Source organism: Eleutherodactylus coqui, chromosome 1 (genome assembly GCF_035609145.1).
Source record: "Eleutherodactylus coqui strain aEleCoq1 chromosome 1, aEleCoq1.hap1, whole genome shotgun sequence".
Classification (NCBI taxonomy): domain Eukaryota; kingdom Metazoa; phylum Chordata; class Amphibia; order Anura; family Eleutherodactylidae; genus Eleutherodactylus; species Eleutherodactylus coqui.
Window position 1 is genome coordinate 442,182,119 of NC_089837.1, and position 24,144 is coordinate 442,206,262.

The following is a 24,144-nucleotide window of genomic DNA, read 5'->3' on the forward strand; positions in this document are numbered from 1 at the left end:
TCTATCTATCTATCTATCTATCTATCTATCTCATATCTATCTATCTATCTCATATCTATCTATCTATCTATCTATCTATCTATCTATCTATCTGTCTGTCTGTCTATCTATCTATCTACCTACCTACCTATACAATAAATAAGAATAATTCTAGCGCTAATAAAGCTATTCTATCTGAATTAAAGGAATATTACTAGGAGCTTCTGATCAGATCAATGACTTTTCTTTAGTAAACTCTCCCTTTAGCTGCTCTCAAACTTCCTTCTCACTCATGTATAGGGCAGTTCTTGGTGCTGAGCCCCCAGTATGTGCCCTGACCACTGCTGCCAATTCCCTGCGGGCACAGGCAGAGCAGGAGCACATATGTGGTGGGGCAGGGTGGGCTGGGTGGATGGATGGTGCTGGTGTGAGGAGGAGAGCAGCATCTCAATGAGGGCCGGGCTAATGCAAATCACTGCAATAGCAGCAGAAGGAAAGCAGCTGCAGCCCAGACTCAGCACATCAGCAGTCAGTGATCAGTCAGGGGCCAACAGATCCATAACAAAGACACCCAGCTTGTCTGTGCCCGCACAATACCCTGCTCCACTCACCCAGGAGACCCTCACTGCAGTGCCCTTTTATCTACCCGGCAGCAAAGGGGCAATATAGCGGATAAGGTAAGTGCCTACCACTGTCACGATCATGCTTGTCCATTCATTGTACTATGGAAATTGCAGGCTGCTGGCATCTATAAGGTAATATAATGCTATAAGAGCTATCAATGTCTTATGCCCTCCAGCAGGCTGGTGAGAGGGGCGCAGGGGAGATGGGCACAGAGCTGGTCTGATTCATCTCATCACGTTTCATTACATTTATAGTCACTGAGCTGTACTGCATTTTTGCAAGCCTGACAGTTTATTGCAGCATAGAATTGTACAAGCCCCTAGCACAAGCAAAACACTAATATGTCTGTCTTTCTATCCTCTAATTATCTGCCTATCTGTTTATTGCATAGGGATGCTTTCTATAGATTTATAGTGAAAATGCATCAAAAATGCCGGTTCATACAAGGCATCCTATGCAGGATTGCACGAGACGCATACTATATATGTCTGATAGGCTGTCTATAGCACAAGGATGGCCTCTGCATATGTAATGTCTATACCTTCCAAAAGAGTGACAATGCACAGAAGGTTGCTCCTATGCATACTATACAGAATTGTCCTAGCATAGATTTGCAGCTGTGTTATAATGCATATATCAATATGTCCATCCTTAAGCGCCATAGGCATGGCCTGGATATTGTGCTTTAATTGATGCTGACAGATGCACTGTATATACCTCCCAGCACAGTGACAATGCATACAAAATGCAGGTTCATCCTATACCCCCCCTCTTTTCCCATGAGGTAATTGTCTCTGATGCTTTAGTAATTGTGCATGGATAGATAGGACAGACAATAGTTCTACTGACTGCCAGCCTTTAAAGGGGGGAGTTGTTCATACTGCAAAACTTATGTAGGAAATCTGTACTGCTTCCATCAATAGTCCGCATTGCCAATATGTGCACAAATTAGCATTTTGGGAATAGAAGAGCTTAAATTCCAGAAGGAACCAGGAGGAGATGAACATGACTTGAGAAACATAGGGGTTAATTATTGTCCTTTGCTGCATTAAATATTGTGAATAGCAGAATACTGATTAGACAAAGAAATACAGTTCTGCCAGGCATCCTAAAAATGCTTCAAGTGGCATTCAATCACCATCAGCCTGGAGAGGGCTGAGCTCACCATCTTATTTCTCTGCATCTGACATATAAATGTGAGACCTGTGCATGAGCCTTATTGATTAATAAAATATCACTGCATCTTAATGCCACATGGCTTAAAATATCCATGCCCTGGATTGCAGTGGATCAAGTAGCGGGCGGAAATGCATGGTACTTGGAGTAAGGTGGGCAGAAGGGAGTTGTCCATTCATTCATTTTTCTGCACTTGGAGAGGTAGACAGGAATAATGCATGTGGCTTAGGAGCCCTGCATTGTGTGATTAAAGGGAATTTCATATATAAAGTAGTCGCTAAGGTTCTGGAGCATCCCCTAAGATACTGCATGGTCAGCACTTTGTATGGAAGAAGAATAGGAAGGCAGAGGGCAGGTGCTGCACCCTGGATACATTGTAATATATTCCAACACATATGTTACCATGTATTGCTCTCAGTGGATACAATATTATTATAAAGGGCCTTCTCTCAGCTCTTTATAGACTATGATTTGTTTATATTCAGGGATGGAGTATTATGCAACATTGTTGCTTTTATTTCAGACTTTTCAGTTTTGCTTTTACTCTTTATGCAAGTTGAAAGTTAATTAGAATGTAGAGTCTATCAATATATGTGTTCTCTATTGTAAATCAATCAGAAGGGTGAGATACATGTCATCATTATTGTTCCAAATGGAAAATCTGTTATGAAAGGCTTTCTCAGTAGATCTGCAGGGCATGAGGACAGTTTGTGGTATGTGAATTTTTTTTTTTTTATTCAGAAGGAGGGATGTTTTCTGGAATTTTCTCCATGTCTGCAGTGCTTTCTATCCAGTCTAGTCTGACTAAATGAACTAGAAAAATGATCTGGCATCTGGTCCTTGGAGTCAGTGAGCAGACATTACATGGCTCCCAGGCCTATGGATATAGACGGCTGTGTTTCTGTTATCATAATGTATCTAATTTCATTACTATACATAGATGTCATTTAATATTCCTTTATAATTTAGGCCACCTCAAAGATTGAAGTTGATCTGTCTGTGCAGTATTCAGAAGACTTGTATGTATCAAATGTATAAATAAGATTTTATCAGGTGCGCAAAAAAAGGGATTAAGGGTCTCCATCGCTTTATCAGACTGCATGTTCACATCATTGACTCCTTTTCCTTGGAGGAGAGAACTGCACCATAATCACTGGACCTATTTACTGTCCATATTTTTTTTACTGTGGGGCCTATGTAGAGACAGATGACCTGTGCAAGTCAGCGTTGCCCATTGATTAGTTTAGAGCTTAGGCTATGTTTACAGTTACATGCACAGATCCGATTTTTCTGTTTCGTCATGAGATCAAGAAAATGGAATTGCTATGGGAAAGAAATCCGCCCTTTGATGGAGCCAAATGGCACTGGACAGACTCATCGACTACTGGGATTTTGGGACAGATCTGCATCGGAGGCTCCAAAAGGAGACTCTGATGCAGATATGAACAGAACCTAGCCTGTACTGATATCCTGATTTTCATGGGGCTCCATAACAGTAAAATGAGTGGTATATAGCAGAGGCGTAACTTGAAGCTCCTGGGCCCCAATGCAAAATCTGTAACAGGGCCGCCAACTATAATGCTTTAATTATAGTACTAGACTCCCTATATAGAGAACAGAGGCCTTATGGGCTCCCTAAGGCTCGTGGGCCTGGGTGCAACCACATCCCCTGCATCCGCTATAGTTACACCCCTAGTATATAGTATCATAGCATGCTAGGCTGGAAAAAAAAACATATGTCCATCTAGTTCATCCTATTACCCCCCAATGTTGATCTAGAGGAAGACAAAAAAAAATCCGCAACGAGCTAGATGCCAATTTTCCTCATTTAACGAGAAAAAAGTATTTCCAAACTCTAATTCTGAAAATCAGAATAATCCTTGGATGACAGACCCTTCTGAAGTAATCAGTGACTATAACGTAATATTGTAACACTCAAGAAAGGCATCCAAGCCCCTTTTAAACTCTTATTGAGTTGGCCATCACCATGTTCTCCAGCAGAGAATTTCATAGTCTCACTGTTTTTACAGTAAAGAACCCTCTTCTGTGTTGGTGTAGAAACCTTCTTTCCTCTAGTCGCAGAGGATGCCCCTTTGTTACAGTCACGGTCCTGGTTATAAATAGATGATTGGAGGGATTGTCTGTATTGTCCCTTGATATATTTATACACAGTTATTTGATAGCCGCACAGCCGTCTTTTTTCTAGACCAAATAACCCCAATTTTGATAACTTCTCTGGGTGTTGTAGTCCACCCATTCCATTTATGACTTTAGTTGCCCACCTTTGTACCACTCATATGTTCTTTTTGAGTACCCATGTCCAAAACTGTCCACAATATTCCATGTGTGGTCTGACCAGAGACTTGTAAAGAGGAAGAACAATGTTCTCGTCATGTACCCCTACACCTCTTTTGATGAATCCCATGATCCTATTTGCCTTGGTAGAACCTGCCTGGCACCGTTAAGTTTACAGTTGACTAAAACGCCCAAGTCCTTTTCCATGTCAGTGTTACCCAGTGATTTACCATTTAGTGTGTAACGGTGACATGTATTTCCCTGCCCATGTGCAGAACCTTACATTTACCAGTGTTAAACCTTATTTGTCACTTTTCTGCTAACTTATCCAGATCCGTTTGTGGCATATACACCTGTGTTCAGTGCATAAAATGGTGATGGTGGTATAATCATAACATAAAGAATCTATACATCATTGGGATCACTTCATCACATGTAGCTATGATATGGTAAAGGTATATATTCCTGTTACTGAGTTACCTCATTATTGGGGGTATTCCACTTTCCACAGACGTTGAATATTAGTTCATTTTACATACTTGTACTTCCCCAGCTTCCCCTCTTCCTCTATAATTATCATAGACTGGGTTCCCATATATCACGTGTGTATGGCCAGTTGCTTTATGCCAAAGCCAGATACATTTTTGTGCATTCTGTGCACCAGTCCAATGCATGCAGGAACTCAGCATGCAGTGCTTTTTTCCTCTGGAGCAGGGAGGCATCCAGCATCAAAACTGATGTGCCAGATGCAATGAAGGATCCCATAGAAAAGTGTGGTAACTGTTCTGGCATCAGCTTGCCTAGAGCATTTCACTGCAACACCAGAGAGAAAAAACCCAGAGGACCGGACATACAATATAGGAACCTGGCCATAGCAGTTCTGGCATTTGTACAGTTTTAGCATTACAGTCATGAATCAGAAGACTTGGGATAAACAGTTCATGGCTATTTGGAAACATACAGCAGAAACTACATTCCAAGTGGAAAGGTATATATACACTATCCTACCAAAAGTAAGTGAAGACCTGACATTGGATACTCACCATGGCATAATTTCTACTAATGTCTGATACACTTCAGTTGATATTTTCTTTCATTCATCTGCAATTGTATGGCAATTAGTCTCAAAGAAGATGGACACTGTCCATATTTCCTGACACAACATTCCAGTTCATCCCAAAGATGTTCAGTATGGTTCAGGTTGGGACTCTGTGCAGCCAGTCCAATTGTGGAATATCCATATCCTCAAGCCAATGTAAAACAGCGTTGGATTTGTGACAAGGCATGTTGTCTTGTTGGAAGTATTGCTGACCATTCCCAGAGTATTGCCACATTGTTGGCAGCACATTATTGTCTAGAATGTCAAGGTACACCTCTGTGGTCATGGATCTTGCCACCTCAACCAACATACCAAGAACATGACCTGTAAAACATCCCCAGACTATAGCGGACTTTTCGCCATACTTAACTATGGGCACAATACACTCAGTCAAAAGACATTCCCCAGGTGTCTTCCACACCCCGATATGTCCATGTTGAGAGACTTGTCAGACTTTTGTAGGATGAATGAAAGAAAAAAACAGCTGAAATGTATCCGATATTAGCGGAAAGTATGCCAGGGAGAGTATCTGATGTCATTAGCACCAAAGAAGGCCACACTAAGTATTAACATAAGTAAATAAACACTACTTTTGATTCCTGTTCACGTGTCCAATTACTTTTGGTAGGGTAGTGTACTTTATTGTAACATAAGTTTATGATTGGTAAGAAATGTGCCTAAAATCCAGGAGGACTTTCTGTAAATCTTGAGGAAAGATCTTTAAAGGGAAACTGCCACCTCTCTATAGCATAGTCCAAGTTATAGTGCTGTTAGTGGAGGTGTGGGAAGACGAGTGATGTATTTTTTATACTCACCTGCTCCCTTTTTCCCATGGTGTCCTCCTCTGAAGATTATGCAGAAATCTGGTTCTTTTCAGAATGCTGTACATGCATTCGGCAATCTCTAAAGAGTCAGATTTTCATGCGCCGTGCTATCTACAAAGGGGGACACCGGGGGAACCAACGAGATTGTGAGTATAAAAAATACAGCACCAGGCTCCCGGCAAATCCCCTAATAGCACCATAACTTAGTTTATGATGCTATAGGGGGGCACAGGTTCCCTTTTTAAGGGGTTGTACCAGAATACAAAGTTATTCCCTAGAGACCCTCACCAATCTGGAGAACGTATCCCATTCTGTCACTATGGCGGGCACGTCTCCACCCCGACAGTGACATCACTCTGAATGGAGCGCTAGTTGAGCATGCGCACTCGGCGCTTTATTCATTTCAATAGGAGCAATGGAAGTACCCGAGCGGGTGCACCACTCAGGTACTCCGCAGTCTCAATGAAAGTGAATGGAGCGCTGGTGCGCTTGCAAGACCAGCACTCTATTCAGTCTCCTCCTCACTGTTGGGTTATTGCACCTCCCCAGCAGTAAGGAGGACAGGGGACATGGAGATTGACAAGGGTCTCAGATCAGAAAGTTATTCCCCATCCTGTGGATAGAGGATAACTTGATATTCTAGTACAACCCCTTTAAAACATTGTACTCCATATGAATGAGTAGTTGTCATGCTATAGTATTAGATAGGGAATTTGCAAGTCAGTTAAAGTCACCTCACAACAGTTCTAGTTCTATTGAGCCAAAGGAAAGCAAAGTAGAGCACGGTGAGGTTGTTGGAAATTGGCCTTTTGAAATTTAGCTTTCTGACTAATTGTCAATGAGAGTAAATTCCCAATTTAATAATCCATATAATCATCACTTTCTGCATAACTAGAGATTATGTTTCCTGTAGGATTCACATGAAAACAACTTTCAAATCTAAGCAACCAGCTAGTACCACTTCAATAGTTGGAGAGTCCCAAAGCCCAGTTGCCCTTTGATAACCTTCTGGAAAGTACCTTCAGGCTTATTCCCTTAGAAGACTTTAGGGCCAGTAAGGCGACTTTCAAAGAGTAGTAAAGGGGCCGTCTTAAAAGGATATCAGATAGGAGGGGTCTTCTCACAGAATGGAGATCCACTGCATAAAGTCCTAGGCTGGCATACCTGGTACAACCAAGTATTACATAGTGGGCCATTCAGTTTAATTGGCCACCACAATGCATAGCCAGATGCAACCTCACTGGTGATAACAGCTGATTAAAAGTGATTAGAGTGGCAGGACCCATTGCAATAGCCGATTGCTGTCCTTCATTTATAAAATACTCTTGTTTGTGAAAGACAAACCCTTTAAACATATTTCCTGTTGCTGTGACTTATATGCTGCCATCATATTCTGCACCTCAGTACATAGACCTTGTTGAGTGATGACAATCCAATTTACCCATGTTGAACACGCATATACACACCACAGCTAATCCTATCAATATATTTTTGTGTACGGGAGGAACATAGAAGCTCCATGTTAAAGGGGTTTTACCACGAAAACCTTTATTCCCCATCAACAGGATAGGGAATCAATGTCTGATTGCTGAGAGTCGAACAGCTGGGTCATCCATTAATACCAAAGACAGAGCATCACGAATGCTCCATGTGCAGTGCACATGCTCAACGGTCGCGCCATTCACCTTCATGAGATGGAGGGAGAAAGCCAAGTGTGTTAAACTCCAGAGAAGTGAATAGAATGGTGGTTAAGCTCCATTCCATTGTCAGGACTGCTGGGGGTGCCAGTGATCAGACCCCAGTGATTAGACTTCTATCCTGTGGATAGGGGATGAATATTTGTAGTGCTAAACCCACTTTAAAGGGGTTGTCCTGGAAATCAGCAACATTGCCACCATCTGTACAGACTGTGAGAAACCCATCCTAGATAGAGTGAATGCACCTCTAGATTGGAGGGGGAAGGGGCGAGGATTGAGCCTAAGGTCACACAGTTTGTTCTGTTAGGCTGAATGGTAAACGTGACCGAAACAAACAGCATGGCCTTATGTTCTTCCCCCACCAGAAGTCCCGCTCCCTTCCCCCTCCAGTCCAGTGATGACTTCAACTCATCCTAAGATGGGTTTCTCAAAGGCTGCATGGACAGCAGTCATGATGTTGGATTCTGGCAATCCCTTTAAAGGGGTTGACCAGTTTATTAATGGCCTATCCCTAGGATTCACCATCAATAGTAGATCAGCGGTGGTCCCCCGACTTGGTATTAAATGCAAAGTTCCTATTGATGTGAATGAGAAATGTGCCTCTAATATCAAGCCTGGCCACTGCAGTAGGGATGGAGCCGGCTGCAGAATTCAGCATACTACATGAGCACACCAGCCCAGCGAACTGCTCATCGGTGAGCAGTAGACCCCTACCACTGTTGATCTACTAGTGCTGGTCTATCTTAAGGATAGGTCATCAGTAGTTTTCAACTGGGCAACCCCTTCAACCTCTCTAAGTATAGTCATTATGTAATATCAGTCTGTTCGATGCAGACTTCTATTAGCTCATATACTATATAAGTTGACTTCATGTATGATAAAAGGACACCTTGTACGTAGGGCAAAACCACGCACTATTAACGAGCATTCTACTGTATGTCATTCTATTATGTTTTCACCTCATTAATATTCCTTCATTGTGAGCTTCTTGAGAAGAACCATTCAATGTATTTACGGTATAATGGGCCTGATTATTTTAGGAACTTCTGCTTTTCAGAGTTGAACATTTGTATAACTTTGAATATGATTTTCCTTCAGGCAGGACAATGTACTCATATTGGCGGTCTTCCAGAGAAATACAACCCCAGCTCTTATGTGAAAAAAGTAGTCAGTATCTATTTGAACATTCATGCAGACATTTTTATTAATTTCCATATTATGATCTGTTTGCTCCAGGCTTTAGTTATACGTGTATTGTATGCAGTATATTCAAATGCAGGCTGCTATGTTCCCCCACCAAGATTGCACATCGGGCCAAATTTAACACATGTGCAATGTCATACAACAAAATAAGCGGCGGTATTAGGGTTCCTTCACACGGGCACATTAGTGTGCGCAATACGTAGCGAATAGAACCCGTAGAGCACGCTCTACGTTTCTGCTCATTTGCGTACCAAAGGTCCCCATAGCAGTCAATGGGGGGGGGGGGGGCGCAAATGCGTGCGCAATAATCAAGAAGATTCATAATTCCGCTATAAAAAGAACACATCTCGAACTCATTAGCATTTCAAGTGGTGCATCGTGTTTGTCGCGTACAAATGAACTAGCCCTGTGGGCAGTAAAAGTACAGTAAAATACACCGTTAAGTGCCCAAAAAAGCATAGTTCATTCCGTAAAAACGCAATGTTGAGGCTTGCACAAATGCAAATATGCCCATGTGAAGGAGCCCTTAGAAGTGTGTGCGTGCTTCATGCTATGGTATTCCCTAGGCTCCAGTGACAACAAGGGCTGACAAGGTCCAAGAGAAGACAAGCTTCCTCTGATGTGCGCCCCCTGCTGCTAGGGTTAACCAGAATATTTATTGAGGGGCTTGAGTTATCTCACAAATAACTTATTGATCATACACAAATCAGGCTGCTTTCACACTTACACTCGGGAGTTCCATTTTCCTGCTCCATTCGGCGGGCAGAAAAGGGAGATCCCCGGGCCGAATGAATCCATTTTATGATGAAACCAAACAGCGGCGAACGGACCCCATTGACTATAATAGGATCCGCTCAGCTTCCCGGCATTTTACTGGAAGACAAAGCACTGCATGCAGCACTATTTCTTCCGGTATTTTGTGCCGGATCTGTGACTGAACCTCCGAACAGAGATCCAGCGCATGTGTGAACGCAGCCTTAGAAATAACATTTAAACCATTGACAGGTGAAGGGAACAACATTGATTATATATTATGACAATGGTGTCAGTTCTTGAAGTTGATGTGTTGGAGGTAGGGAAAATGGGCAAGTGTAAGATCTGAGTAACTCTGACAATGAACAAATTCTGATGGCTAGATGACTGGGTCAGAGCATCTGGAAAACAGTCTTGTGGGATGTTCCCAGTATGCATTAGCTACTACCTAGCAAAAAATATTCCAAGAAATGACTCCTGGTGAACTAGCAATAGGATCATGGGAGTCCAAGGCTCATTGATCTATATGGGGATCCAAGGTTAGCCCGACTTGGCCAACACTACAGAAAAGTTACTGTATGACAAATTACTTCCTGCGTATGGAGCCATGGAGCCACAGCCGGACAAATGTCCATGCTGACCCCTGTCCATTGCTGAAACAATACCTACATGAAACAATGGAAGAAGATGACTTTGTTGGATGAGTCATGTTTTCTTTTACATCCTGTGGATGACTGGGAGCATGTGTGCCACTTACCTGGAGAAGAGATGTTATTGTGATGCACTGTTGGAAGACAAGTGGCAGAGGCATTGTGATGCAGTGGGCAAAAGTTCTGCTGGGTCCTAGCATTCATTTGAATGTTACTTTGACATATTCCACCTATCTAAACATTGTTGCAGACCAATAATACCCCAAGTACCCTCTTCATGGCAGTGGTATTCCCTCACGACAGTGGCCTCTTTCAGCAGGATAATGCATTAAGTAATGGTTTGCGGGACCTGACAAAGTGTTAAAGGTGTTAACTTGGCATCTAAATTCAATTGAACACCTTTTGGATGTGCTGAAAAAACTATGGAACTCCACCTCACAAGTTGCAATTCTTAAAAGATCTTTTGGTAACGTTTTGCAGGATGTATTTAGACCTCTTGTGGAGCCCATGCTTATAACCATGAGGTTTATAGATATGTATTTAGTGATGAGGTTGTAAAAAGACACAGGTCCATCAAGTCTAGTCTATAATCCTACTGTGTCCATCCACAGGATTTCAAAAATCCATAATGGTCCGATGTCAATTGCCCAAATATTAAGGACAAAAAATTCCTTCCTGACTCCAAATCTGGCAATCATAACTTGTAATATTCTATTTTTCCAGAAAGGCATCCAGGCACCTCCTGAAATTGCTAAGCGAATTGTAGGTCTATGGTCAACAAGAGGATTATTTGTTAGAATAGGGTCACATCTGAAAAGGTCTCCTTGTTGGAGCAGTAGGGCTGTCACAATTTGATCAAAATGTGCGCCAAGAACCTCAAATTTATATTCATACTAAATATAGTAGTAATGCAATTCATTATTCATGTATTTGACGTTGGCATGTTTATTCAGGCTTGTAGTGTGCTGTTACGCCCTCTGTGTATGTTTGTTCAGTGAATCCACCATCACAACATCTTGCAAGAGTTTGCTCTTACAGTAAAGAATCCCAGTCTAAAATGATAGTAATTAATTGAGATTTTGGTGCGGAATTCACCCCCTCATTTGAAGAGGTAGAATCCGCATTGAAAATCCGGTGCTATACTTGACATGCTTTCAATTCTTTCTTGCATGTCTATTTCCACAGAAGATTTTTTTTTCAGATACCAATGCGTAATGCCTGGTTTAGATACAACGACTCTCGCTCAAAAGTCGCTTAAAAGACATCTTTTGAGTGATAATTGTTGTGTGCATTTACAGGGCAAGGTGATCGCTCAAACAGCAGTTTGATTGACAGTTTTGAGTGAGCTCCGAGCGGGGTATGCAGAAGACAGCTGGAGCGCTGTCTTCTGTATACTCATGCTGTGTTCACAGAATGCACAGCTTTTATATAGCTGAGCCCTCCGAGCAGAAGACAAGCGGGGCTGCTTGTCTTCTGCATCCAGCTGCTCCCCACTTGGAGCGCCCAGCTGTTATACAGCTGAGCGCTCCGAGCGGGGTATGCAGAAGACAAGCAGTCCCATGGTGGCATGTGTACTAATGCTATGGATTGGTATGTGTGGCTGTATCTAGCAGATAGATATAGGCTATACATGAAATATTTTTATACTATAAATACCTCTTAGCCTGATGGGGTACAGTTTGTTATCAAAACAACTCTGTCTCATAGGATAGAGACCTCGCCAATCACAGCGCAGCTTTCATTTCAGCTCAGTAAAAGAAATGAAAGCGGTGCTGTGATTGGCTGCTATTAGCACCAAAACAGATTATTTTTTTAGACAGCTTTCATAAAAGTGTCATGCTGGGCTACTTTTCCATGGCCATCGTGTAGATGCAGTGGTGATGATGAGTGAATATGAGGCAATATGTGCAGTTACATAATATATACATGTGAGGACAGAGTTTTTTTGCTAATTCTAGGCTAATTTCACACAGGCGAGTGCAATATCGGTTCGTGAAACTCAGCCTGATATCGCGCTCCCCAACGTGCGATTTCCCCTGCAGCGAAATAGAGATCCTCCGGCACAGCTGTCACAGCGCCGGAGGATCGTCAAGTGTTTTCCATAGTTTTCGGTGGGAAACCTTAGATCGAATTGCACTTGCTTTTACCTCGCATTGAGCACAATGGGAGGTGCGTTCTGAGGGAATGCCCAAAGATAGGACATTACGTGATTTTTTTCCCACACCCTGATGCAATGCGATAAAAAAAAAATCGCTCACGTATATGACCTCCTTCAAAAGAATTCATATTCTCGCAACACACAAATCTTTTCGCGAGATTTTCTCAGTCGTGTGAAAGCGGCGTAAAACATAGGATGTACCACAACACAGCAGGCCTAAGGGCGAGCATCCACTGGCGTTTGCGTTCTCCGCGGGAAAAAAACGCAGCGTTTTCGCCGCGTTTCTCGCGTTTTTTCCGCGCGTTTTTCGCGGCGTTTTCGCGGCGTTTTCCATTAATTTCCATTGACATTCATGGGTGCATTAGGAGAAAAATAGGGACACATATGCAACTGACAGTTCCTATGTTAAAAACGCAAACGCAACGCAAAAAAAACGCCAGTGGACAGGAACACATGTTATCTCTATGCCTGTGCAGGAAAAACGCAAAACGCAAAACGCAGGTAAAAAAACGCCAGTGGGTGCTCGCCCTTACACTCACTCATCATCGCCATAGCATCTACAACAAACCTCACCTACATCCACACAAGCAGCACCAAGCTACCTCTCTCAGCCAAATACAAAAGCCTACATTGTAAAATGTACACTTTTTCATCACTCACCTGTTGAGGTTCCACAACGATATTTTTAAGACAGTGGCAAAGTCCTTATTTCACAAATTCCAAACTTCAGTTCTGTAAAATCCTGGTATGTCCTGATTATATAATAGCGAGGAGGAGGGCCGAGCTGCGTAAATAAAGGGAATGAGACAAGGGACCTCCATGATGCTTTGCCCTGGGTATTTTGTGTATCCCAAATAGCCACCACCTTTGCATTATAACTACTATTACTAATTCCAATGAATACGTTTTCTGAGCAGGTCCTGGGCCGGACTTTCTACTAGCACGTCTTATGTTGAGTTATACTCTGTTCCAGTATAAACCTTCCATTTGTCTTTATTATAAATTGTTTTTTACTTCTAACTAGACCAGGAAATCAAGCCTGCAGTTCATAAAATATGTATTCCATCGTGAAAATACATGCAGCCAAATTCCAAAGAACAAAGATGACACATTTATTACTGCGACCTACTGTACGGTATTATTTATAGATAGGAATAGCAGGCAAAGTCCAGGCAGATTCTTCAGAATATTTATAGCGATTCGGAAAATTCTCCTCTCATTTTCCGCTCTGGGGATCTGGCCATGTATGAAAACGCCTGAATTGTTCTTGAAAAGAGGAAAAAAGTTATTCCTTAGATGGCAGCAGGACAAATGGGGATTTCCTGCATGATTGTATGTAGCTTGCTATGAGGACTGAGATCTTTGCTTGTGATGTTTTTGCAGACGTTTTTGCCCGTTTTTTCTAAAATGACAGAAAATTATTATAATGCCATTTTTACAAAATAGGAAGGAAAATCTTTGCAACAATTTATATTATCACAGACATAGTTTTGTTTCTTCAACCTCATATATGTCAGGTACCAATCAATATACCCCATGGTATCCCAGGTACCAAAACTTGCACAAAACTTTTGCGACTTTTCTTCCTTCTGTGCCAGTCCCATTGCCTTTCCAAAAGGTGGAAGGGGCTTGTCGGAAGAAGGGCTCTGGCTGCCCAGATTGACAGATTTATGTATATTTTATGCCAGAAACTGGATAAATTATGCCAGAAATGTACACTTAGGCTGGGTTCACGCAGGGTGGAATTGCCATGGAATGTCTGTGCGGACTTTCTGCATGAAAATTCCGTCTGCATTTTTAATCCCGGGATTAGCCAGAAAAGTGGACGAGATTTATCAAAAATCTTGTCCACACACTGCGGTCAAACCGCGCTGACATTGACATGCAGCACAGGATTAAAATCCGCGGCATGTCAATTCTTTCCGCGGTGGCCTCTCTATGGGGAGACACAGTCGCAGGAGAATGCCTACGGTGAAGCTGCTCCAAAGCCGGCGGCAAAAGGCCGTGGGTTTTGAAGCTGCATTTTTCCAGTGGAAATCTTGCGAAATTTCCAATGCGGTCATTCCTCAAGATTTTCGTGGAATTTCGGTCCCGTGTGAAGCCAGCCTTATACACACAGCATATATATGTATGTGTCATCTCTTCTGCTTAGGATCAACCTCTTCGTACTGCCGATAACTAATACCAACAGAGACCTACTAGATGTTTACTTAAAGGGGTTGTCCCGCGCCGAAACGGGTTTTTTTTTTTTTCAACCCCCCCCCCGTTCGGCGCGAGACAACCCCGATGCAGGGAGGTAAAGAAAGCTCACCGGAGCGCTTACCTGAATCCCCGCGCTCCGGTGACTTCTCTACTCACCGCTGAAGATGGCCTCTTCCTCCGTGGACCGCAGCTCTTCTGTGCGGTCCATTGCCGATTCCAGCCTCCTGATTGGCTGGAATCGGCACGTGACGGGGCGGAGCTACACGGAGCTACACGGAGCCCCATAGAAGACTGCAGAAGACCCGGATTGCGCAAGCGCGGCTAATTTGGCCATCGGAGGGCGAAAATTAGTCGGCACCATGGAGACGAGGACGCCAGCAACGGAACAGGTAAGTATAAAACTTTTTATAACTTCTGCATGGCTCATAATTAATGCACAATGTACATTACAAAGTGCATTATTATGGCCATGCAGAAGTGTACAGACCCACTTGCTGCCTCGGGACAACCCCTTTAAATAACACGTGTCAGGTATAGCGAAGTTATATACTGTATAACGCATGTCCAGTGACTGTGAAAGTGAACCTGTTAGATGATTTACGTGCCCATCTGAGGGCAGAATAGGATAGAGGGAGAGAAACAAAGCTCTATATATGGGGGAATTTATGACGATCCATGCACAACAATTGTGGCATAAAAAGGTTTGGGGGTAAAATATGGGTGTGGCTTAGCTGGAGGGGGTGTGACCACCGGCAGGCAACAGATTTATTATAAATTATGCCAAAAACTGACAAAAATTATATCTGAAATCTGTCAGCTCGCAGCTGGCATATATTTCAGACTGGCACTTAGTGGCATTTAGTACATTTGCTGCACTTTCTTTAATTAGACCGGCATGTCAAACACTGTTCGAAGTAAGCATCTCCAATGTGCTTTGGAGCTGGAATTGTGAGGGAAAGGCAAAGCAAATCCTGGCAGGACTCCTATGAGACAGAATCCTGACTGTCCCACCCACAGTGAGTGACTGACAGCTGTCCCGCTGTCAGTGTGTGTGCAGAAGGCTGTCAATCACTCTGTGAGGGTGGGGTAATCAGGACTCTCACTGTCTCTCCTAGGAGTCCTGTCAGGATCTACTACTGTTTCCCTGAAAATAAGACATACCCTGAAAATAAGACATAGCATGATTTTCCAGAATTTTTGAGGATGCAAAATGATTTTTCAGGCTTTTTGACGATGCTTGAAATATAAGCTCTACTCCAAAATTAAGCATGGCTAACATTTAATTAAAAAAGTCAATTTGAATAGTGTCCAGGCAGCTATACGTGTAAAAAAGTTAAACCTTTTTGAACAAAAATTAATATAAGACACTGTCTTATTTTCGGGGAAACACAGTATGCTTTTTAAATCACGAATTCTGCTCTAAATGATATAAAACTACATATCACAGAGCTCAGCTTCTTTCCCTCTATCATATTCTGCCGTTGGATGGAACAGCTGAAATCATCTGCTAGGTTTGTCTAAAAGGGAATCTGTCAGCTGGAACATGCCCTCCAAACTGCCGGCATCAGGAGCATAACTATAGAGGATGCAGGGAATGCGGTCGCACTCGGGCCCAGGAGCCTTAGGGAGCCCATAAGGCCTCTCTTCTCCATATAGGGAGCCCAGTACTATGAATAAAGCATTATAGTTTGGGGGCCCTGTTACAGGTTTTGCATTGGGGCCCAGGAGCTTCAAGTTATGCCTCTGGCGGGCATCATATTATAGAGCAGGAGGAGCTGAGCAGTTTGATATATAGTTTTATGGGGAAAGATTCAGTATAACTTGTATTTTAGTCATTTATATCTCTGCTCATTCTAAACTGGAGTCCAGTGGGCGGAGCTATCAGTGATTGGCAGATACCCCTGTATGTACAGTCATACACAGATAGCTACCAATCACTGATAGGACCGCCCGTTGGACTCTTCAGCTCAGAATGTGCAGAAGTTTAAATGAATAAAATACAAGTTAGGTGACTACCCACTAGCGTTTTTTTTCACTGCGAAATTCGCAGCGTTTTTTTTTTCTGCAGGGGTCTATGGGACTTGTAATGTTAAAATCACGATCGTGCAAAATCGCGATTTTAGCTTTACAAGTCCCATAGCCCATAGACCCCTGCAGGAAAAAAAAAACGCTGCGAATTTCGCAGTAAAAAAAATGCTAGTGGGTAGTCACCCTTATACTGAATGTTTCCCCATAAAACTATATATCTGTCTGCTCAGCTCCTCCTGCTCCACAACTTGATGCCTGCAGCTTGGACAGCATGTTCAAGCTGATAGACTTCCCTGAAGTAGACCTTACCAGCAAAATCTGGTAGTTTTACTTTACACAGTGCGAGCCAAGAAACACCTCAAAACTGTACCAGACTACAGTTGGAATCCGGACTCACTATGCAGCTAGCCACAGGCAAAGTCAATATGTCTCTGGTGGTCCAGGGAAATGCTAAAGAATTCCGAGGCCCAATAGACGATAGTCATGTATGTAGAAATTATATAATCAAAGTTTTTTTTCAATTTTTAATTAAATAGTTGTTTGAAAATTAGGTCATACAGATAGCCCAGAGGGGGGGTTGTCATCCAACTTGGGACCTCTCTATTAGTCAAGGTTAGGGCTGGAGCGAGGGGACAGCGGGGCCCCCTTAATAGAGAGCCCAGCATGACACGGGGGATCAGAGAACCGGGGTGAGTTAGGAAGGGGTTAATTTTGGAAGGTAAAATGGAGAAGGTGCTGGAAGAAAGGAGGGGTAGCATAGGGATTGGTGGAGAAAGGATGCGGGGGTTATTTAAGGAAAGGGGTGGCGGGAAGCGCCATCTTTGGTGAAGAAGTGCAGAGAGACCCACCCTCCTGATTGGTGGGTTTGGGAAGTGAGATGTGTTGTTGTCATGGCAGCTGTAGCGTGTGTGGGGGGGGGGGTCCTTGGAAATTGCGTGGGGGGGGGGGGGGTTGGGTGGGCTCAGTCCCACCTGTTAAAACTCCCTCCTTTGTGTTAATTGGTATGGTGTCTGGTGCAGTGACTTGGCTGGTGGTGGTGGAGGGGTGCAGTAGACTCTCCTCCAGCCACAAGGTACGGTAGTAGTAGCCACCCTTGTAGTGCCCCTGAGCCTGTCAGTCTGGCAGGGCAGTGTTCGTGTTTTTTGATGTGTTGCACCAGATTTTGTGGCTCCAAGGACTCCCCCTCGTATCTTTGTTAATGATGTTTATGTGCAGTTTGTTAAAAAAAATTGGCTGCTGTGGCCACTTTATCCAAAGAGAAGTTGCCTGTCTTTATTGGGTGGGGTGGCTACAGTTGAGGGGCATTCTGGCCCCCCCAGGTCATGTTCTTGTATTACATGCTTAGCCGTTCATATGAATTTGGCATGCAATACTATATTTGCTCTGTAACTGCTGCCGGCAAAATATATAACTTGCTGCAACTTTCTGCTATGATATCAGTTATTTGCCATGGGTTTGAGGAGCTGATCGCACATTGATCACATGGCCAGGAGAGCTTCATTTGAATATACACTGAATGTTCACTGCATTGGGAATACTTACTCAATAATTGGGTGATTACGGCTTTTGGATTTTGGGGAACAGATTCCACAAGGTTGCGAACATTTTGCAGATAAGTAGGATTTGCATTCTCATTAGCTTTCACCATTAGGTAATGTGGTATGATGACCAACAGTCCTAGACCATGCCAGGAAAATGCTCCCCAAACCATGACCATGGGGTCATCAGAAGCACTCTTGTTGTTCTTCGGCTATTGAATCCCAGTTGATGCAAGCTACACTGTATGGTTACTGTGTAAATTTATCTAACTCTCCCGCCTTTGTACTGCTGGGTCAGTTGGTCCACTGTGGCACATCGTTATTGACCTACCAGACTTGCCACCTGATGCTCGCCTCTAGGATGAACCACACGTGGCCTGTCTGATCTGTCAGATATATGTTCATGGTTCCACTGGTCTTGGTACACTTTTGATACCATGGTTCGGCAACAGTCAGCAAACATGACTTTCAGAAATACTGGCACCACACCAGTTAGGATCAATAATCTGCCCATTATCAAAATCACTCAAGTCACCATTTTTACCCACAGCTGCCAAATGTTACCTTCTGCTGCACAGAGAAGAGGTCGGAGCATTAAGCCCTTTTACAGACACCTATACAGACACTAGCAGGAAAGTGGAGATTAGGAGAAGCAGTAGCACTCCCAAATAAACACCTCTGGAGTGAGGCAGATTGCTATCCAAAGCCCAGAAGAAGGAGCTGACTCCAAAGTTCCAAAACATCTCTCTGGACTAGTAGGAAAGTGGACGTTGATTAAGTCCTCCCTCACACAGGCGTTTTTCAACGCTGCGTTTATTGTGGTTTCAGCAGCATTGTCAGCACAGATGAAAACGTAGCCAAGGATGCTTTAAAAAAAATGAATACTCACCTAGCTGGCACTATCCCGTTCCCTGTGGCTGTTCTCTGAAGTTCCTGGCACCTGTCATCGCTGACAGAGGATCTTTTGCTAGTGATGGGTTTTGAAGACCCCACCTCCAGCAAGAGATTGTTCTGATTAGCTGAGCCTGCTGAGTGTCAGCAGGCTCAGCCAATCACAGCCAGTACTGGATGCACCAACCACAGCCATTCATTGAATAGCTGTGATTGGTGCATCGAGTACTGGCTTTGATTAGCAGAGCTGGCGCGCCTAAACCAATCAAAGCAATCTCTCGCTGGGAGGTGTGGATTTCAATCCCTGTCACTAGCAAAAGATCCTCTGTCGCTGATGAGACGTGCCTGGAAGCCTGCCTGGAGCTCCGGAGAACAGTGGTGGGGACCCCAACGGCGCCAGCTGAACGAATTCCTTTTTTTTTAGGTAGAGCTGAAAATGCTGCCCATTCTTTTCAATAGGCGATGCAGGGCTGAAAACGTCCAGAGATAGAATATGCATCGCTGTCAAAGCGCCGCGTTGCAGATGCTACGTTTTGATGCTTGTGTGAGCAGCCCCATTGAAATGAATAGAAGCCTAGTACAGCCTTTAGCGCAGCGCTGAAAAGGTAGCGCTAAACGCTGTACAAAATCGCCCGTGTGAGGGAGGCCTTAGATCTGTGGGAAGCTGGTTGGCACCTCTATGGGGCACTGACATGACTGTAAATTATTACCCATGTAACGAACTGTTAAATATACACTTGCAGTTGGTTTTTGGGAAGTATTGGATGAATGCTCTCAGCTTACTTGCTTCCTCTTGTAACTTCCTATTTTAGCGCTTGGACTTTTGTGGAAATTGCATTTGATACTGAACAATTTGCTGATTGTGTTTGAGTCCGGTACTTACATCTCTGATATAACTGAATTAAAGGTTACCTTCACCTTCCCAACCAACACTCTGAATAGTCCCATCGCATCTAAAGTTAAAAAGATACAATAGGCTTTTATTAACAATTCCTTATTACTTTGTCCCTACAGCTACTATGCAGACTTATGTTTCTCCATGGGGAAGCCTAGGTCTGCATTGGTGCTGTAGAAGCATAACGATAGGACATTTTTAATGAAGACCTATTGCTAAGTTGTTTCTTCTATATTTTAGATTCATTTGGCCAATAGAAAATGGTCACAGAGGTAGCCTTTTGTGCTAGGTTCCTGTCACACTTAAAGGACACTGAATGCTGTTTGCTGCGGCCATAGAGCGTATCTACTGTAATGCCACAGGGACTTAGCTTATACTTCTTGGGCGCTGAATTGCAGATTTTTTATTGCAACACTTCAGGTTGGCATCTCATTAGGTAAAGCTTTTAACACTTTAAATTACACATTGCTTATATGTTAAATGGAACATTACCCTCCTTAATAGTAAGGTCGTCTAGTGTAGTATGAAATCACTGGCACACTTGCCATCTGGCACAAAATCCACCTTGAAGGCTTTTAAAAAATGGCCTAATAAGTAGGAAATTGGTTCCATTTCAAGATTAAAGGATCACCTGCAGTGTTTAACTAGAGTTGATACATCCCTACATGCAGAATTGTACGCCATTGTCCGTAAATCTGTAAATATTTTGCTCAGTAACTACTGTATTTTTTACGGAATGTCCTTCTAAATGCGGGAACTGTCCATATGGCACCATTCTAATTACACCTGATCCTTGCTGACTTTCCTTAGGCAATAGCATTTAAAGCCTTGGCTTAGATGTAAATGTTCAGTACATTTCTCACATCACTGAATATTGAGTTATAATATGAATTCACAGTACACAGGCGCGAGGAGAATGCACACTGGTGGTTTTTACTTTCTTCCCCCAAGTGATTTGAAAGAGGCTTTCTGCCAAAGCGTAAATAAAAAGCACAGTAAATATGCCTTTGCATTGTCGGATGTAAGCACGCTTTAGTTGGCAGTTACGTTTTAACGTTTATACCCCAATACTGCTACATAATACCAAATAATGCTTCCGTGAAATGCCTGCACAATACTATCAGTAAGTGCTCAAATAATACCACCTTACAATGCCCAAATAATACCCCAATCAGTACGATAGGCGGTAATACTTGGGCATTGAAATGCATTAACTTTCGCCGATTCGCTCACACTTGCATGTAGGAATTGCGAATTCCGCGATCGGGAGTTCAATCGCAGCATGATCTATTTTGATGCCACACATATGGGGTCCATTGATCTCTATGGATGCGTTTGATCCGCAGTGAATATGCAATTACATTGTGTATGAACGCGGAACGAACGCAAGTTGCTAGGAGACCAGATAACAAATGGTATAAAGAAAGCAGTGGGCAGACAATGCAGGATGGAATCTGGGGGGGAACACACCATTCAGACTGCTGTCTGCAACCTCTGCTTATTCTTCTGGGCTCTTCTAGGAAGAAGGGTTTGTTTTTCTGTTTTTTTATAAAGTGGTTCATATGACTTCCAAAAAAAGTAGTATAAAAACCAGCCAAGCCAAGAGAAAAGTATCCCGTTCTGAAGACTCTTAGAACAGCACTCACCACGACTGAACAAGAGAATGTCACCTGGGTGATAGAAGGGTGTTTCCAGGGGGTCAGGCTACTTTCTGATGTCATTCCCTGCTTGCGATCTTTCTTCGGCGCGGACAATACGCTGTCTATACTTGTACATCCACGCAGAAAACCTCACTCATGCATGGCTATACACAATTCGTTTCAGCAATCATTTGCAGGTCTTCCCCACGCTTGTGTGAGCCCGGCCATACAGTGCCTAAATAATGATAATAGGTGAAGGGGTTGTACCACCATTGCAAGAATATTTAAAGGGTCCTTCACTTTTTAGATAACTTTGACAATAGGCTGCTATGTGTGCATACATAAGAAATAACACTCTTTCTGGCCTTTACATGGCTTCTATCCTGCATTGATCACCATTTGGAATCTCAATTGCTGATTACTGGTAGAAAACAGTATGAAATAGCACAGAAGAAGCACTATTTTGTCCTGCAAGTTCCGACGAAATACCAGACTGCTGGCCGTAAATCGTACAGACCCTATTATAGTCAACAGGGGTCCATCACACACTAGAACCATTCGGCCAGGGAGTGCTGTTTTCATGCTCCACGAACAGAACAGGAAACCGGATCCCTAATTCTAATCTGAACTAGCACTTATCTGCTTATTTTAGTTTGCTACTTTTTCTTAGGGTCCATTTAGACCTGTTGATTTGTCGTTTCAACAAGTTCACTCGGGCAGCCTGTTTAGACTAGCAGATGCATTGTTGGCTTGTTCAAACGAGAAATCACTCAGTCATTCACATTCGCTGTACAATCGAATGAGAAGGACTGAATGAGCGCTGTTTAAACTGAATGATAAGTGAACGAGCCGACGGTGATTTTTATGCCTGCGGACAATGAATGGCAAACAAGAAGTGAACAATTATCGTTTGGTTGTTGGCGCAGTTTTAGACTAAACAATTATCCATCACTTTCGCTCATTTAAACGATTTTTTGAATGACAATCGTTCTGACCAAAAGGGCCTTTATTCTTGGGGCTTTAGAACCAGTTACCAGTTTTCACAGCATTGGTAAGTTGCAGTGGTCGCCTCGAAACAAATTAAACTTGAGGGAGCGCCGTATATTCCTGGTTCATCCCCGGCATTCATTTGAAGTGACATCCAACACAAGCCTAGCTATTTGATCTATTCATAGTGACAACCATATGTCTGTTTTATCACAGGCAGGAGATTGTCACAGCCCCATCCCTGTTACAAAACAGAACTAAAATACTATTTGTATAATTAAAGGATAACTCCCTCCAAAATGTATCCCAAGTGGTGCTCATCTTACAAGATGTCTTGGCAAGAGATCTATTAAAAGGGGAGTTTTAAAATGTTAGGATACTCCTAAAATATATAAAGAATAGAAAAGCAACTACTATGGCAGTCTTCTACCAGTCCTACCAATATCAATATTTCTATTGGCATTGTCAGTGCCAAGAATTACCACCGCCAAAGTGCTTCCACAAGAAAGCCAATCATGGTGACCTCAGCACCAGCCACAATGTCCTAAGAGTAGTATCGGACTGAGGGTTATTCATGGGCTGGCTCTGTAACAGGGACGCTGTCACTGACTCTGATAGGTGCTCCATGAATTCTGTAAAGACAGAAAAAACATATCCTTATTGAGTTTAGCCTACCATCCAGAAGTGTTGATCCAGAGAAAGGTAGAAGAACTTCATGAGGTAGAAGCCAATAATTTGTTCTCCATTACAAATCTGACAGAAACATCCCCGGATCACCGACCCTTCAAAACTAATCAGTGACTATAACATGTAATATTGTTACACTGAAGAAAGACATCCAGGCCCTTCTTGAGCTCTTTTATTGAGTTCACCATCACCACATCCTCAGGCAGAGAGTTCCACGGTTTCACAGCTCTTACAGTAAAGAACTCCCTTCTATGTTAGCAGGGCTGGCACAGAAGGAAGAATTGTCGCAAAATTTTAGTGCAGTGCTTGAGCAAAATTGTGCGTACAGCGTTTTGTAAATGTTCTCGTACTTTAGTTGCCCGCCTTCGTACCTCTGATATGTCCTTCTTGAGTACCGGCGCCTAGAGCTGTCCACAGTATTCCATGTGTGGTCTGACCAGTGACTTGTAAAGAGGAAGAACAAGGTTCTTGTCATGTGCCCCTAGACCTCTTTGGATGCCCCTCATGATCCTGTTTGCCTTGGCAGCCGCTGCCTGACACTGGTTGCTCCAGTTAAGTTTACTGCACCATATATGTTCCTTATACCATATAAACTTGAGGAAAAAAATCTTTTTTTATGCTAAGTACAAATTTGTGTTAAAACAAAAACAATCTGTGCTACATCTTGAAAAAACGGACATTTTGCCATCTGTATGCAGCTCCATGTGGCTTCCATATTTGGTCCCTATTCAGTCCATGTGTCTATTTTTTATTTCCATGTGCCATCTGTTTTTCATGTCTGCAAAAAAAACCTAAAAAAATCCTTTTTTTTTTTGCAT

General features: G+C 43.0%; 1 protein-coding gene across 4 annotated transcripts in view; it reads left to right on the forward strand.

Moving 5' to 3' along the window:
* The first annotated feature begins 505 nt into the window (after positions 1–505).
* Positions 506–24,144, forward strand: part of DCLK1 (doublecortin like kinase 1) — a 382,755-nt gene continuing 359,116 nt past the window's right edge. For all 4 annotated transcript variants that reach the window (XM_066582756.1, XM_066582763.1, XM_066582790.1 and 1 more), the window contains exon 1: positions 506–656. The gene's annotated coding sequence lies outside the window, so the exon portion shown is untranslated. The remainder of the gene's footprint in view (positions 657–24,144) is intronic.